General features: G+C 41.9%; 1 protein-coding gene across 1 annotated transcript in view; it reads right to left on the minus strand.

Annotated features, from left to right (window-relative positions):
* MID1 (midline 1) overlaps positions 1-7456 on the minus strand; it is a 350591-nt gene extending 343135 nt beyond the window's left edge. The window contains exon 1 of the mRNA XM_004446447.4: positions 7354-7456. The gene's annotated coding sequence lies outside the window, so the exon portion shown is untranslated. The remainder of the gene's footprint in view (positions 1-7353) is intronic.
* Positions 7457-15785: the final 8329 nt, after the last annotated feature.

A 15785-nucleotide genomic window follows, 5' to 3' on the forward strand; every position in this document is an offset into this window, starting at 1 on the left:
CATCATCTTTCCCTTGGACCTTTCTCCCAGACTCCTGTTTGGTCCACCCATATCCATACTGACACTCCTCCAATCTACTTTCCAGGCTGTTGCCAAAGTGGCCTTTTTGAAATACAAACTCCCTAATACTGTCTGGCCATTTCTTAACCCTCCAAACACATTGACACACATCCTTTTCCACTAGTACCCATCTCAAACATCCCTTTCTTGGGAAAGCTTTCTCTGATTTCCTTCCCTGATTAGCTAATCTTCCTAGTCCAATCTCATGGTACTTTTACTCTTATTTGTGTGATATTTGACCAATATTTGTCTCCCACACTAGATTGCTATCTACGTGAATGCAGGTTTGAGTATAGCCCTAGCATGCAGGGTGATGTCTGGTTCAGAGCAAGCATTTGAGAAATATTGTTGAGTGAAGGATAAGCTTCTCCTTCTTGTTTTTCCCCTCTTCCTGCTCTCCCGCCATTCCCACACCCTTGTCCCTATCACATTCCTTATCCCATCCTCCTGGGATCTTGCTGTCAGACTTACTTCGTCTTAATTGGAAAGAAATTCATGCCCAAGCAGTAAATACGGCAACTCCAGGTGTTGCTCTCCCTTAAGCCATCTGATTTCTAATTGGGCATTCTTGATGCCTTGAAAGACAATGGGATCATTCTCTCATGTTGAGATTCTAGGTATCACAGTGGGGTGGGGGGAACACACCTTATTTCACGAGTTCTAGAGGAAAATTCTTTCCCAATTTAACTTAGCTGATATCAGGATGTATCTTACACTTGTTGCTGCTCAGGTAATTATCACAATATAATTATCAATGTCCACCCGTGAACCTTATCACTCACAGCAGGTTGTACTGTTGTCACCTCAACTGAGTTATGTATATTATTTGAAACAAGCCTCAGTCATAAGAAGAGACTCCACACACGTGGCAAAGTCTCTCAAAGAAATGGGAAGGAGGAAGGGATTCCGTTAGGCCAGAGACAGAGAGATTTTCTCAGAGCCCAGGTGGGAATGGGAAGAAGTTGTCTGAATAGACACCCAGGAGACCTATGGAACCCACCGAGTGCGCCGGTTCTTAGTGCACTTGTAGGCGTATATCTGAAGGGTGAAAGAATTAGCTTGCTGAGAAGCATAACAACTTGGTGGACATTGTTGGGAGTATGACAGATGGGACAACTGCATTTCATTCATAGGACTATTTGAGGAGGGACTACGGTCTTGACTGCTACCTTGTGGAAGAAACGCAGAGGCAGGAGAGAAGCGCTTTTTGAAGAAATGCTGAATCATGGCACGAAACACGATGACAGTGCAGGAAAGCACAGGCATTGGCAACCCTCAGTTGAAAAGTGATTTAGGAAAGTCCGAATCTTAAAAAAGTTCATATCACCTCTATTTCCCATTTTATGTATGCACAAGAGGAATATATGCTTTAAAAAATAATTCTAGGGGAGTGGATATGGCTCAACCGATTGGGCTCCTGTCTACCATGTGGGAGGCCCTGGGTTTGTGTCCCAGAGCCTCCTTGTGAGGGCAAGTTGGTCGGCCCGTGGGGAGCTGACGACCCACGCTCATGGGGAGCTGGCACTGCAAGATGACGCAACAAAGGGAGACATGCAGACACAGAAGAACATGCAGTGAATGGACAGAGAGCAGACAGCAAGCAAGCAGCAAGTGGGGGATAAAGAAATAAAATAAATCTTTAAAAAAATTAACCTACATCAGCCTAATTCTTTTAATACATATACAAAAAACATGTAAGTGCCAGGAAAATATTGTATTATAGTCTAATTGGGAATTTTTTCCTTTCCTAGTGGTGTATCCTATGATAGATAACATCTGAGGTTCAATGAAAATAAGTAAGAAATGGGGAGACATTTGATCTACATTTTGATCAAGCCACTCTGCTTCCCCATGACACCACATAGTCACTCCATAGGCAATGTCCTTGTACATCTCAGGAGCCACAACAGATTAAACACTAACTTCCATAGGATAGGGTGTGTTGGGTTGGAGATGGGAAAAAGAAAGAGGAGGATGAGGGTGAGTCAGGGATATAACACCCTGAGAGAGGTCCACGCTCAAGACTCCCCCCAAAATAAAACACCATTGGTATTAATGGAAGCCAAAAAGACATTCTATTTGTGATTAATAAAACAAGGGGCTTTTATCAATGAATTTACTAGCCCAGTCCCTTCTGCCATTGATGTTGGAAAAGCTTTCACACCATCAAATTAATAAGTACAAAGTGAGGAATCTTTGTTTATAAAACATTTCACTTTTGGGAAAACACCTTTAAAAGAGGAAACCCAGGTTTCCTAAGTTTGTGATTGCATAGGTTGCTACAGAAGGAAGAAGCCTTTAGAACAAGTGTCTCAAACACAAAGATCTACAGGGATAAACAGGTAATACAAATATGTAAAAAGAGCCTGGTAGAAGACATTAGAGGGTAGATCATGCTTCACTGAAAGGCAAATTTCAAATCACAGAGTGGGCAAAATTAAACAGGGGTTGAATCCAATCTACTTGTCACCAGTGAGCATCTGTATCTACTTCTTCAACCCAAATTGTTTATTCAAAGACACCTAGTCCCTGTCCACCCATTTCAGACTCAGCTCATACTTTCCGACTGGCCTCATGCTCAGCATTATGTCAGGTGCTTTCTCATACATGACCATTGTTAATACTCACAACTGCCCGGTGAAGTGCGTAATTATGTTTCCATTGACAGGCGAGGCAACCGAATCCCCCAAAAGTTCAGGAAGACGTGGCCATATCCACCATCCAGTGCTTTGGAAGAAACTTGGGAAATACTGTTGGTCTCTTATTTCCTAACCTTAAGCCAAGTATATTAATTCGAGTAAACTTGCTATCCATTCTCTAGTAGTTTATACACTGCATGGTTCCCCAAGGTAACACACGATGAGTGTTTCAGTACAAGGCTAAATAACTGCACAATTAGAAACTTGGGGGAGGGGAATAATTTTGGCTTAAGTAACTGAGGCCTCTGTCACAGAACAATGCCTATAAAATGATGCAGCATTCTCTGGCTCAAGCTCTTTGACTCAAATTCCAATTCTGTCACATGTTAAAATGCAAACTGTCAAATTGAGGAGGTTTTGCTTAATTTCATTTCTGTCTCAAGTTTAGATAGACAAGAGAAGAGTAACTCATAGGGGTGTGGCATATGCGCACATAGAGCTAAAGCCACTCTTTATGCAGATGCAGCTGTTAATTACCAGGCATATCTGAGAATGCTATATTCCGCAGAGAACTGCTATCCATTTTTATTTCCCTGTTAAGTAAAAAATAAAATAAAATTAACAAAACCCTTGGCATTAGTATATAAATGAACTCATTTTCTCTGAAAGGTATATTCGTTGAAGATTCTCTTATATGTGATTGCAAGAAATTAATTAAAAAATGGAAATGTACTTTTACATTTAACTCGAAGTCCTAGTCCTGTCTATCACCTAACCAGCTGACCCTTCTTCAAATACAAATATATTTGAAAATTGGTTTTGTCAATGCCCTAGACATTTGGGAAATCCTACTGGCGCAAACCAGTTATTAAATTCGCAGTCCCTAATTCGAAGCCTTACATGTGCAACCTTAGAAGTAATGACGGGTGCTCTTGTCTGCTTCGTAAGACCTGTTACTGGGACTTGTATCTTAATAATTTCCAGTGGTTACAAACTGGTAATAAAAGTTCTCAAGTTACCAAGTACCCTGGAAATATCTCTTCTTCATGTAGAACCCCAGAAATCCCTGACAACCCGAGAGAGTGGTTTTGCAAATCACATTCGCACAATAGAAGGAAGTCTCAGCCGCCCTGACCTAGCTTTCTGTCATTTATAGATGCTGTGCAGAGACTGTTGGATGGCGTCTTTAATCCTGGAAGCACACCAGGTTCACTGGCATCTCCATGGCATCCTCTCACATGGGAATCGTCTGGTCAATAAAAACATGAGCATCTTGGTACATCTGTAACCTGGTTCACTGCCCACCAGTGTCTTGTGCTCCCCAGTTGGGAAGCACTGTCTTCAAGAATGTCCCTTAGGTTGGTCAGTCAAAAAATGCAGGGTCAAGTAATTCTGCAGCAATCCATACTTCCCATGCCACACATATTCAGGTAATGAGATTTCTCTTTGCAGAAATGCTCTCGGTTGCATGAAGACTTGCTTTAAATCCATCTGTCTCTTGAAGATCCCTTTTTCCTCCAGAGCACTTAGCATAGGACTTCAAAAGGCACTCGATAAATATTTGCTGAATGAATATAACAGGAATTAATAATGCAAAATGGTTTTGAAAAGGTAATTGATGTCAAATGGTAGGTGGAGAAAGCCAGAGCAAGTTTCCTGGGGATAAGAATGCTGTGTACTTATTTGGTACAGCGTCCCAGGAAAGAATTTGCATTTAATAAATAACTATTGAAACTGGGTTATTTTATATCATTGCTCCTGACTAGGCCACACTGGTGAGGAGAGAATCCTGGCCGAGCAAAGCCTGATGCCAGTTTGAGAGAGGGACGTATAACCAATAACTAAATGCTACAAAGCATCCCTGAGGAAATACTCTGTGATCAGTCTTCCAGGAGGTCTTTAATAATAGAAAAATACGCACACATGCACGCACGTGCACGCACGCGCACACACTACAGAACACTCCTGTAAATTCCTTATAGAACAAAGAGGATAAACTGAATGGCATACAGAGGGCCTTGACACCCACGAACACCTGAAAGATGACACAAATTCAGGTATTTTTCTTTTCATTGAGCCCCAAGGCCTGGTTTAACACAGAGGTAGGGGATTTTGACTTGCTTGGTCTATATCCTGGGCCTGAGTTGTTAAAAACAGTATCCTAACTTTTACACATAGTGACAGATACAAAAATTGATCCTACTTGTATGATACATCAGGGTAAACTGAGGAACCTGCGTGGTCCGGCGATAATCTTCAGGGGCTTACGTCCAGATGCCAAGAGGGGTCAACAGAATCCACTCATAACCTACCAGTGCTCCGTGGCCCACCTGTTGGCGAGCTGTGTCTCAAAGAATGCTGCTCAGGGTGATCAGCCAAAAGAGGAGCTATAAAGTGAGTCAACCGAGAACCACACTTCATATGCCGCACACTATACCTCTCTCGGGCAGTCGCAAAACCTATTAGTCGATTAGCATAGTAAGGCTCTGAGAAGACCTGCTTCCCTTTCTTGTCCCCAGGATTTTTCAATCTCCTTTAGCCAGGACACTTCCTAACATCTCGCAGGTCTACGGAGGCAGCTGAAAGGTGTTTAAACCCTCCACAAGAACACAGGACCAGGGACTCGAAAAGAGTTAATGCAACAATTTCTTTTCACTGGGCCTCAGAATTCTTTTCACTGGGGGACTAGTTGGGACACTGAAATAGCATTAATCTTCAAGAAGAAATCCTCCTGGGACTCTATTAACGTCAAAGTGTTCAATATAATAATCAATACTACTACCCCCGGATGAGCTGCCAAGGAACCAGAGGGGAATGGATTTGGGAGCGAGGCTCTCAGTGACCTGCAGTAATTCATAGGCCCCTGGCTAGGAGAATGCTAAACAGGAGAGCCAAAAACCTGAAGCACACTGCTTCCCCTACCCCCAGGAGACTTATCTATCTTTCTGGTTATATATTCCCTTGGCTGGTAATGTCATTAGTGCAAAAGGACTGTGTACATATCAAGGAAAAATGGCACACATGCTGGCTGATCAGACTTGGGGCCATCTCTTTCAGCAGGGTGAGACGACCTGGTATTAAACATCTGTTATTGACCATATATTTTAAAAAGCATCCTGTGTCTCCTGGGTTACTGAATCCCACTGAAAGTAACACAATATCAAGATCCCTAGTTTTCTGAGCAGCACCCAGGAGAATGCAGTTTTAAACTATTTGCATTGTTCCCTCTATTCTGCGGCTTGTGCTAATAAGAATTTCAGTTACTAAAACGTCTTATGTTGAATTATTTATACTGCTTTTCTATTATTTCAGTCCCCACAGAGGTGAGAAGTTCTCATTTAAACCACATTATTGTGATGCTCTTTCAAGTCAAGGATCCTAATTAAATTGGCCATAGCTTTCTGTTCTTATGAATAGCCAGTTTCCAATTCCTGTATTAAATCAACAGTCTCCTTAAGGAATGGATTGAGACGTGAAACTTAAAAAAAAATAGGTAGGGGGATATTCTTTCAACTCTGTTTTGCTGATTCATTTTATTTAAATCAATTTACGAAAAAAAACCAGGATATCAGAAATCTGAAATTGGGTCATCTTGTTGGGTCACTTGTTGCAAACAGTAGTACAGTCCACCGCCCAAAGTTGCAGTATGAAGTCACTGAGCATGACGGATAATGACAATATTTCTTTGCTAGATGAGCAGTCGAACCATTCAAAAACAATCATCCCAGCTAACTCAATCAAGAGAACCACTTTGCCATAAAAAATAAAAGTAAAAAATTGTACCTGGTTCCAAGTCACCCTTGCCAGCAATAAAGCATCAACTTTCTTTTCAAAAGTTTTACCTCAGCCCCAGAACTCAGTTGGAAATAGTACTTTCTTCCCAGTTGCATCTTAAATTTGGCTGGTCCCAAGTATAACTAAAATTCCCCTGCGAGACAGTTAAGCAATTTCACATTTCTATGCTTAGTTACATTCAGATTGAGATTTTTGTATACATATAGACTATAGCAAATTTTTCACACCAGCAGCAGCAGTGCCTTTGACATAAAGCATTTAGTCTTATATTTATATTTATATACAGACATACACTACTTGTCAAAATGCAGGAGTGAGCTTCTTTGCATCGACTAGAACAAAGAGCCCGGCTCGACTGTTTTCTCTCCCAAGTGTCTCAGAAGGTGTCCTTTATTACATGTGCAGGACGTGGGGACTTTGCTGCTGCATGAATGAAAAATGAGACCTTCTCAGTGACAAATTACACTTCTGCAGGTTATCTCCTTGCCTGTGATTTTAAGAACCTCACTTCGGAGTTACTATGACTCCCGCGGGTACCCTGCCTTCCAGGCTCCTTCCCACTGTTTTAGAGCGGAACAAAGATGAGAAAGTTTGCTCAAAGGGTTGATATAGAAACGATTTCCTAATAAAAAGACCCTCTGCCAATGTCTAAGGTGCTAAGCCTATCGCCTCTGTGGACTCTCGGTGAGCGAAACGGGCAGGAAAAGTTGTCCCGGGGAATTTGTGGAGCTTTCAGCTTGCTCAGGAACAAGCTGCCGGGCTTAGAGGCTGAGCAACGCCTCTCCCTCTGCTTCCTGGGTGAAGGCAGTGAGACGTGCCACTTAGCAGAAGCAAGCAGAGAAAAATCGTCAAGACTCACCAGCTTCCCCATTTTTTCCCAGGACGGGGCTTTTGTCCTCAACTGTGATCTGGAAGAAGCAAACCTGTGGGTCCTCCGAGCAGGCTGGTCTGGGGCGAGGGCTGGGCGGGCTCTTGGCCTCGGATCAGCTGAAAGGCTGGGGCGTCCAGGAAGCTGTGCTCTGTCCAGCTCGGAATCACTCCCCTCCTCCAGGGTGTGCGCTTACATGCCTCGCAGCCGGCTCCCAAATCCGCCAAACTCAGGTCAGCCGAACAGGTTTCCTTATATAGGTAAACAGGAATTGCATTCCTGGTGGAAGAAGTTAACTAGGAATCCTGGTAACCTGGTTAACTCTACACACGCCAGAATGGCTCTGATTCAGTCTGCCTGCATAGGGTTTGGTTACAGTATAAAGACATTTGTGCAATTTAATTAAAATCATCTTTATCCTGGAAGTCTGACATCTTGGCCCTTCTGGTAACTGAGTCAACAGCGGGGATGTTATATCGAGGCTATGACCAACCTTATATTGGTCAAAGGCACTGCAGGGAGAAAAACCAAAGTGAAGGATGTTATAATTTGTTGTTCATTTTTTAAAAGCAGGGTAATTGCTCTTGAAATTATTTTCAAAGAAGTGAGTCACAGTACGTATGATAGGAAGGGAAATATGAATAAAGCTCAATCAAATATGCCTCAAAAGCCTTATTTGAACACAGTAACTAAGAGTTATTCAACTTTCCCAGGCTGTTAGTAGATAATGCAATACGATCATTTTACATTTACTCCCTTTACAATTCAGTAATTGCTACTGTATTTTTTGATGGGTGAAATGACAGATAATCACATCTATTCCCATAATAACCCTCCTGAGCCCACATATTGAAGGGTTATTTGATGGTTTCAGGAAAGAAATGTAGGGCTTGTGAATCTGCATAATCATATGTAAATCATTTTAAACAACTTCCTGGATTTTAAGAATATAAAATACGCCACTCAAACAACTCTGTGGAAGGTCTAAGTCTAGATTCAAAACCTAGTTTTTAAATGGAAGTAACTTATATCAATTGTTTAATAATTGGCTCTTTCACCTACATTTATCTATCACTTAGTAACAGTAACAATTCTTTTCAATACTAACCAATTCCACTGAAGTCGTAATACGAAGTAGAGACTCGAGAAGTTCCTCTGTACTTGAGATGAAGATTGCCTCCAAATGAGACATATTTTGAAATGAGTCATTTGTTTTTCTTTCATCCACTGGTTGACTGCTCCTTGGTCAGTGACAACCTTCATGACATACCTACGTGCTGTGTTTTACGCCTCTGCTTGAGAGAGGTGAGAGAGTGGATATTTACCTGCCACCTAAGCCACCGCCAACACAAACCAATCACGACAAGTTCCTGCTAAGTGTAGTAGATCTCAAAAAACATGCTGCCAGGATAGGTAACCAATCTTGGAATAGCATTTTACACTTGGCAAAGACTCTTGCATACGTTTCTGTTCTTTTCTCCACAGGAACTCTGTGAAGTGTGTATGATTATTCCCTTTACAAGATAACAAAATTGGCTTCCAGAGATAAAGTGTCTTGTCTGAAATCTCACAGTCAATTTGTGGCAGGTTCAAACCACAGGTCTCCTAGAATTTAATTCTGAAAGCATTTCCAAAAATAGAATCAACTTTAAGAGACAGAAGAACATTAAAATGGCAGTTTTCCATGTTCTGATATAATTTTTAATAATCATATGCCCACAGAGTTTAAATGCAATATACAAACTGATTAAAATACTCTTTATAAAGTCATAATTTTCTGCTAAAAATGACTGCCTTTAAATGACTCCAGAAAGACCATAAAATGAGATAGAAAGAGTATTTTTATTGAATACGAATTTGAGTTATAAAATATTATGAAAATATAACTCTGCAAATATTAAACACATTTTTCTGTTCAGAGTACACATCTCTATTGCATCAAGTTAAGAGTCATCTTGACTCTCCCATTGGAAGGAATTTTAGTGTTTTCTATTTACTGGGTTTGTCTAATCTTAAATTAAATCCTGTGTGCCATGCTAGGTAAATAACTTTCAAAAACCATATTCCATTTATGATCCTGCACCCTTTATGTTCCCATAATTCCCGCTGAAGCAAGTTCTGTTTGTGCAGGAACTTTAGACTTTATTAACATGTTGATGCAAGACAAAGAATGCACGTTTTTTCCTAGGGCAGGCTAAACCTTTACATGCCTTAAGCTGGCCTCCAAATTTGTTCTTACAATGCTAAACAAACAATCGTTTAGGTTTTAAACACAAAATAGCATGGGCAATGATGATTGAGTTGGAAGGTCAAATGAAATTTGGATCTCAAAGAAGCTTATTCCAAAGAGGGAATATAATCCTCTGCTAAATCCATTTTGGATGCCTTAAGAAATGGTTTGAGAAAGGTTGGATCACTATAGGAGCATGGATTTAAACTAAGCATAAAAGACACCAATGAGAGAGTACATAGAGCTGAATAATTACACTGGGCCAAAAAAAAAATAACATTTATGGGAAATAAAATAAATTGCGAAACCTGCTTGAAGAGGAGAAAATATCCTTGTGGCTTAAAGAAAACATCAGGGGATTGATTTGAGACATTCCCAAAGCCACATAACTAATAAGTAGTTGAGCTATAATTCAAATCTCAGTCCATTGGACTCCAAAATGCTCTCCGTTTCTACTGGATGTTGAGTAGCCCACCAAGCAAGAGAGAAAGAAGGGCTGAGAGTCAGAAAATGCCTCAGTCCTGGTTCCATCTCTTAGCTGGGTGATCGTGGATAAGTTTCTTAACATTTCTGAGCCTCATCTCTAAAATGGAAAAAAAAATGACTGCACATTTCATGGATTATTGAAAGTAATTGTGTCCCATAAGGGACAAATTTCAAGTTCCCAGGCCCTGCCTAACTTCATTGAAAGAGAGGAGAACCAGAACACATGAGAAATGAAGATGGGATGGATATGACAAATCATTGGACAGGAGGAACTAGTTCATCACCTATTTGACTGGCATTTTAGGTTTGGGAATTATTGACTAGATTCAATTTCCATAAGAGAGGGAGCTTACATTTGAACTCAAAGATTAACAGCTGTTATGCCTGAACCTTGAGGGAAACAGTGACATTTTAAATAGGATATCCTGGGAAGTGGATTTGGCTCAACAGATACAGCATCTGCCTACCATATGGGAGGTCCAGGTTCAAACCCAGGGCCTCCTGACCCATGTGGTGAACTGGCCCACGTGCAGTGTTAATGCGTGCAAGGAGTGCCCTGCCACACAGGGGTGTCCCCCGAGTAGGGGAGCCCCATGCGCAAGGAATGTGCCCCGTAAGGAGAGCCGCCCCACGTGAAAGAAAGTGCAGTCTGCCCAGGAGTGGCACCACACACACGGAGAGCTGATGCAGCAAGATGACATAACAAAAAAGAGACACAGATTCCCAGTGCCACTGACAAGAATATAAGCGGACACAGAAGAACACACAGTGAATGGACATAGAGAGCAGACAACTGGGGTGGGGGGGCAGGGAAGAGGAAAGAAATTTAAAAAAAAAGAAGGATATCCTGAGGCAGGTTCTTCTTGTTATTTCTTTCAGTGATTTGGGTGATGAAATAACAAATTGATTTAATCTACGGATGTTGCTAAATTGGATAGTTAACTAACACCTTAGAGGATAGTATTATAACTCAAATGACCTTGAAAAGTATGAAAAATGACAGTAAGAATAATGCTGATGTTCAATAATGATAAATACAGAGTTGGAGTTAAAAGTCCAGAAAATACACAATGGTAATAAATAAACCAAAATAAATGGTAATAATAAAACCATATCTATTGAGCTAATGCTAGCCTGTAAGTCAAACATATATTGGCAACTTAGCGCTTGTACTTTTTTTTTTTTAAAGATTTATTTATTTATTTAATTTCCCCCCCTCCCCGGGTTGTCTGTTCTTGGTGTCTATTTGCTGCGTCTTGTTTCTTTGTCCGCTTCTGTTGTCGTCAGCGGCGCAGGAAGTGTGGGCGGCGCCATTCCTGGGCAGGCTGCTCTCTCCTTTCACGCTGGGCGGCTCTCCTTACGGGCGCACTCCTTGCGCGTGGGGCTCCCCTACGCGGGGGACACCCCTGCGTGGCAGGCACTCCTTGCGCGCATCAGCGCTGCGCATGGGCCAGCTCCACACGGGTCAAGGAGGCCCGGGGCTTGAACCACGGACCTCCCATGTGGTAGACGGACGCCCTAACCACTGGGCCAAAGTCTGTTTCCCACGCTTGTACTTTTAAAGGCGCTGGGGATATTGTTTAAACAATGAATATGCTGGCTTTGACCTTGTAAACACTGGAAGCTAGGCATTCTCAAAATTCTGCTTCATCGAGGATCCATGTTTAAAAAAAAAAAAAAGAAATCGGGCAAATTGAGAAGTACAGAGTAGAAATTTCTACAAGACTATGTGCCCAAGGTTGGGGAACAGCAAACTTTTTTCTGCAAAGACCCAGCTCGTAAATATTTTGTACTTTTCAAGCCATACAGTCTCTGCAGCAACTTTGCAACTCTGCCATGGTCCTTCTGTGACAATAGTCACTTTCAGCATGGGAACCTGAAAGCAGCCAAGTTGAACACGTGAATGAATGGGCATGGCAGTGTTTCAGTAAAACTTTATTTCCCAAACCAGTAAGCCAGCCTCAGGCTGTGGTTTGTATAAGAGGTGTCCCAGAATGGTAAGGCACCCTAATTGATTTTAAGTGCCTAGAAGGCAGGAGGGATCCTGTTTTGGCCATTTTCCTATTGCTCAAGGGCCTATAATAGTGCTTTTCACACAGGTGGCATAAATTGGTGAAAGAAATGAAAAGAACTTATTCAAATTCACCAAAACTGTTACTACACCAGCCTTCTTATTAAATATTTCAAAAGAACTGAAATACGGAATTCTTGAAAATGTTATGGAAATAAAATTCAAAACATGATTTCCCTTCTCAACCTAGGGAAAGAAAGCAGAACAGACACACATAACACTTAATTTTTTCCAGGTTCTTCACAACTAGCCAAGGTCGGTGAAGCAAATGTTATCCTCATTAGACAGAGGTGGAAACGGAGACAAGGAGAGGTGAAGTCAATCATCCAACACCACTGGCCTAGTGGTGAGGGAGTTAGAAATGGGATCCAGCATCCCAGGGTTTACAGGACTAGATAATGATGACCCCTGAGTACGAAGGAGCTAGGATAGTAAAGTGCAGATAAGGAATGCGATGGTTAGAGATATTTGTTAGAAAAGTGAGGATGTGTGGAGAAATGAGCAAGCATGATACCCTACCCCATTCATGCAAACCCTGCATTGTCCAGCACTCTCCACACCATCTCTCCTCTCCTCTGCCATGGACCCCCCACCCCTCTTTACACCATCAAACACCATCTGGTTGAAGCCAGCCTCATCTCATACCTGGACCAGTTTCTCAACCTTGGCACTATTGGGCTGGATCATTCTTTGTGGTGGGGGCTATCCTCTGCATTGCAGTATGTTTGGCAGCATCCCTGGATTCTACTCAGTAGATGCCAATAGCGACCCTGATAGTTGGTGTATTAGTCAGCCAAAGGGGTGCTGATGTAAAATACCAGAAATATGTTGGTTTTTATAAAGGGTATTTATTTGGGGTAGGAGCTTACAGATACCAGGCCATAACGCATAAGTTACTTCCCTCACCTAAGTCTATTTTCACATGTTGGAGCAAGATGGCTGCTGATGTCTGCGAGGGTTCAGGCTTCCTGGGTTCCTCCCTTCCAGAGTCTTGTTTCTCTCTGGGTTCAGGGTTTCTCTCTTCCCAGGGCTTGCTTCTTCCTGGGCTCAGTGTTCCTCTCTTCCTGGGGCTGGCTTCTCTTTCCTCTGTGTGCTTACTTCCCGGGGCTCCAGCTTAGGCTTCAGCATCAAACTCCAACATCAAAAACCCCCAGTTCTAGCCTTTGCCATGTCTTTTATCTGTGAGTCTCCACCCTGGGGACTCAATGCCCTAATGACATGGCCCAATCAAAGCCCTAATCATAACATCATCATGCCCAGGTATAGACCAGATTACAAACATAATCCAATATCTATTTTTGGAATTCATAACCATATCAAACTGCTAGGGTTGGGATGACCAAAAATGTCTCTAGACATGGCAAGTGTCTCCTGGGTGACAACAATAAAAGTTTCTGGTTGAGAACCTCGGAACTAGATTCCTGTGATAGTTTTTTTTTTTTTTTTTTGAGGCACTGGGGCCAAGGATTGAACCCAGGACTTCATAGTGGGAAGCCAGCACTCAACCACTGAGCCACGTCGGCTACTCTGAATTGTTTATTTTCATTTGTTTGCTTGTTGGTTTTTCGGAGGCACTGGGGACCAAACCCAGTACCTCACATGTGGGAAGCAGGCACTCAACCACTTGAGCCAAACCACTCCCAGCAATAGCTTCTTAAATGTCTTCGCTACTTCTGCTCTTGCCGCTCTAAAGTCTAGTCTTTACAGAGCAGCCTGTCATCTTTTTAACACATATATTAGACCATGCCTCTTCCCACCTTAACACCTCTAGTGTTTTCCTCCTACAATTAGAGTATAATCCGTGGCGCACAGTGCCCTCCAGAATCTGATTCCTGCCCACCTTTCCAAGCTAATCCAGGAGCAAATTATCCAGCCACATTGACCTTGTTCAGACCTCAGGATCTTTGCATGTGCTCCCTCTACTGCTGAAATGCTTTTCCTGGTGTGGTATGCAAAATAGTGACCTCCCAAAAATGTCCACATCCTAATCCCTGGAAACTGCAAATATGTTATGTTATATGGCAATGGTAATTAACATTGCAGATGGAATTAAACTTGCTAATCAACTAATTTTAAAATAAAGATATTACCCTGGGCTATCTGGGCAGGCCCAATTTAACCATAAGAACCTTATAATGTGGAAGAGAGAGGCACAAGAGTAAGTGTCAGAGTAATCTGATGCCAGAAGGACTAGACCCATCAATCTTCTTTGAATCTTGCTTAGAAGATAGAGGAAGGCACCATGCACCAAGGAATGTGGGCAGGCTCTAGGAGCTGGGAAAGACAAGAAAAATAGATTCTTCCCTAGAACCTCCGGAATGAATGCAGTTCCACCTACACTTCTGTTTTAGACCAGGAAAATCATTTGGACTTCTGACCTCCGGAACTGTAAGCCACTAATGCTTATTAAGTGATAAGTTTGATCATTTGTTACAGCAGCCATAGTTAACTAATATATCTGGAGTCTTCATGGCAAGGTCTTAACTCTCAGAGTTATACACAAATGTCTCCTCCAGTAGAAGTCAACCCATGAGAGCCATGTCTAATAGTGTTCTATCATCCCACCTGCAGTAGTTGAATATCATATTACTCCATTTACCTCCTTCAGAGCTCTCATCACTACCTGACATTACTATAATTTATTCATTGGTTTATTTTCTTATGTACTGTCTATCACCTGAGTGTAAAAGCTTCATGATAGGAAAGAATTTGCCTGTTGTGTTCAATGTATTTCAACCTCTTGAAACTATGCCTGGCCCATGGTCAAGACTGGCAGCATAAATTGTGGGGCCCAGTGCAGAATGAAAATCCAGAGCCTTTCATTAGAAAATTATGAAGCATTTCAAGACGGCAATAGCCGAGAATTAAACCATGCACAGGGCCCTTCTGTGTGGCTGCACAAGTCGCACACCCATGATGTCAGCCCTGATGAGTGGCTGCTCAGTACATGAACTAGGCACGTCTTTCAAACATTAAAAATGTATTTGAAGGAAGTAAACAAACCAACAAAACTATGCCCCCCCAAAAAAAAGCCCCCCAAAACACAAAACAACTAGACAGAAAGTGAGAAAACAAAGACAAACTTGAAAAAATAAATGCAGTGGTCACTGAACATGCCACGCACGGGTCAGGAATGTTAGAGAAAGCACTAGGTTTGGATTAAGTAAAGAACATTTTACGTTGGATGAAAGGAAATCCTTGATGGTAGTTGGAGTAATTGCACCATGAAACCGGCCACCAAGAAAGGCCACAGAGGCCTAGCTCGCTGAAACGCTCACACAAGAGATCAGATAACTCAAGGCAAAAGCCTAAGAGCAAAGTGAAGTCAACTCAGCCTAGAGCGTTTACTTGATGTCCTGCTTGTTCTTCCTCCCCCTTTAAACTGCAGGGAACACGAAGCAGAGAATCACAGGACAACATCTGCATGTAATTGTATTTCGGCTCCAATAATAAATGTTTCAACTGCTATGCTATTTACAAAAGCTGTTATCATAAAAAGCCGAGTGGGGAAAATTTGAAACACAAATGCTTATCTTAGGAAACATTTCCTTTGCAATCCAGTGTCCCAGTACCCAAACACCAGATTGGCTGTAGTATATGAACTGTCCTGCAGAGTTTATTTTTGAAATTCTAGTT

Source organism: Dasypus novemcinctus, chromosome X (genome assembly GCF_030445035.2).
Source record: "Dasypus novemcinctus isolate mDasNov1 chromosome X, mDasNov1.1.hap2, whole genome shotgun sequence".
NCBI lineage: Eukaryota > Metazoa > Chordata > Mammalia > Cingulata > Dasypodidae > Dasypus > Dasypus novemcinctus.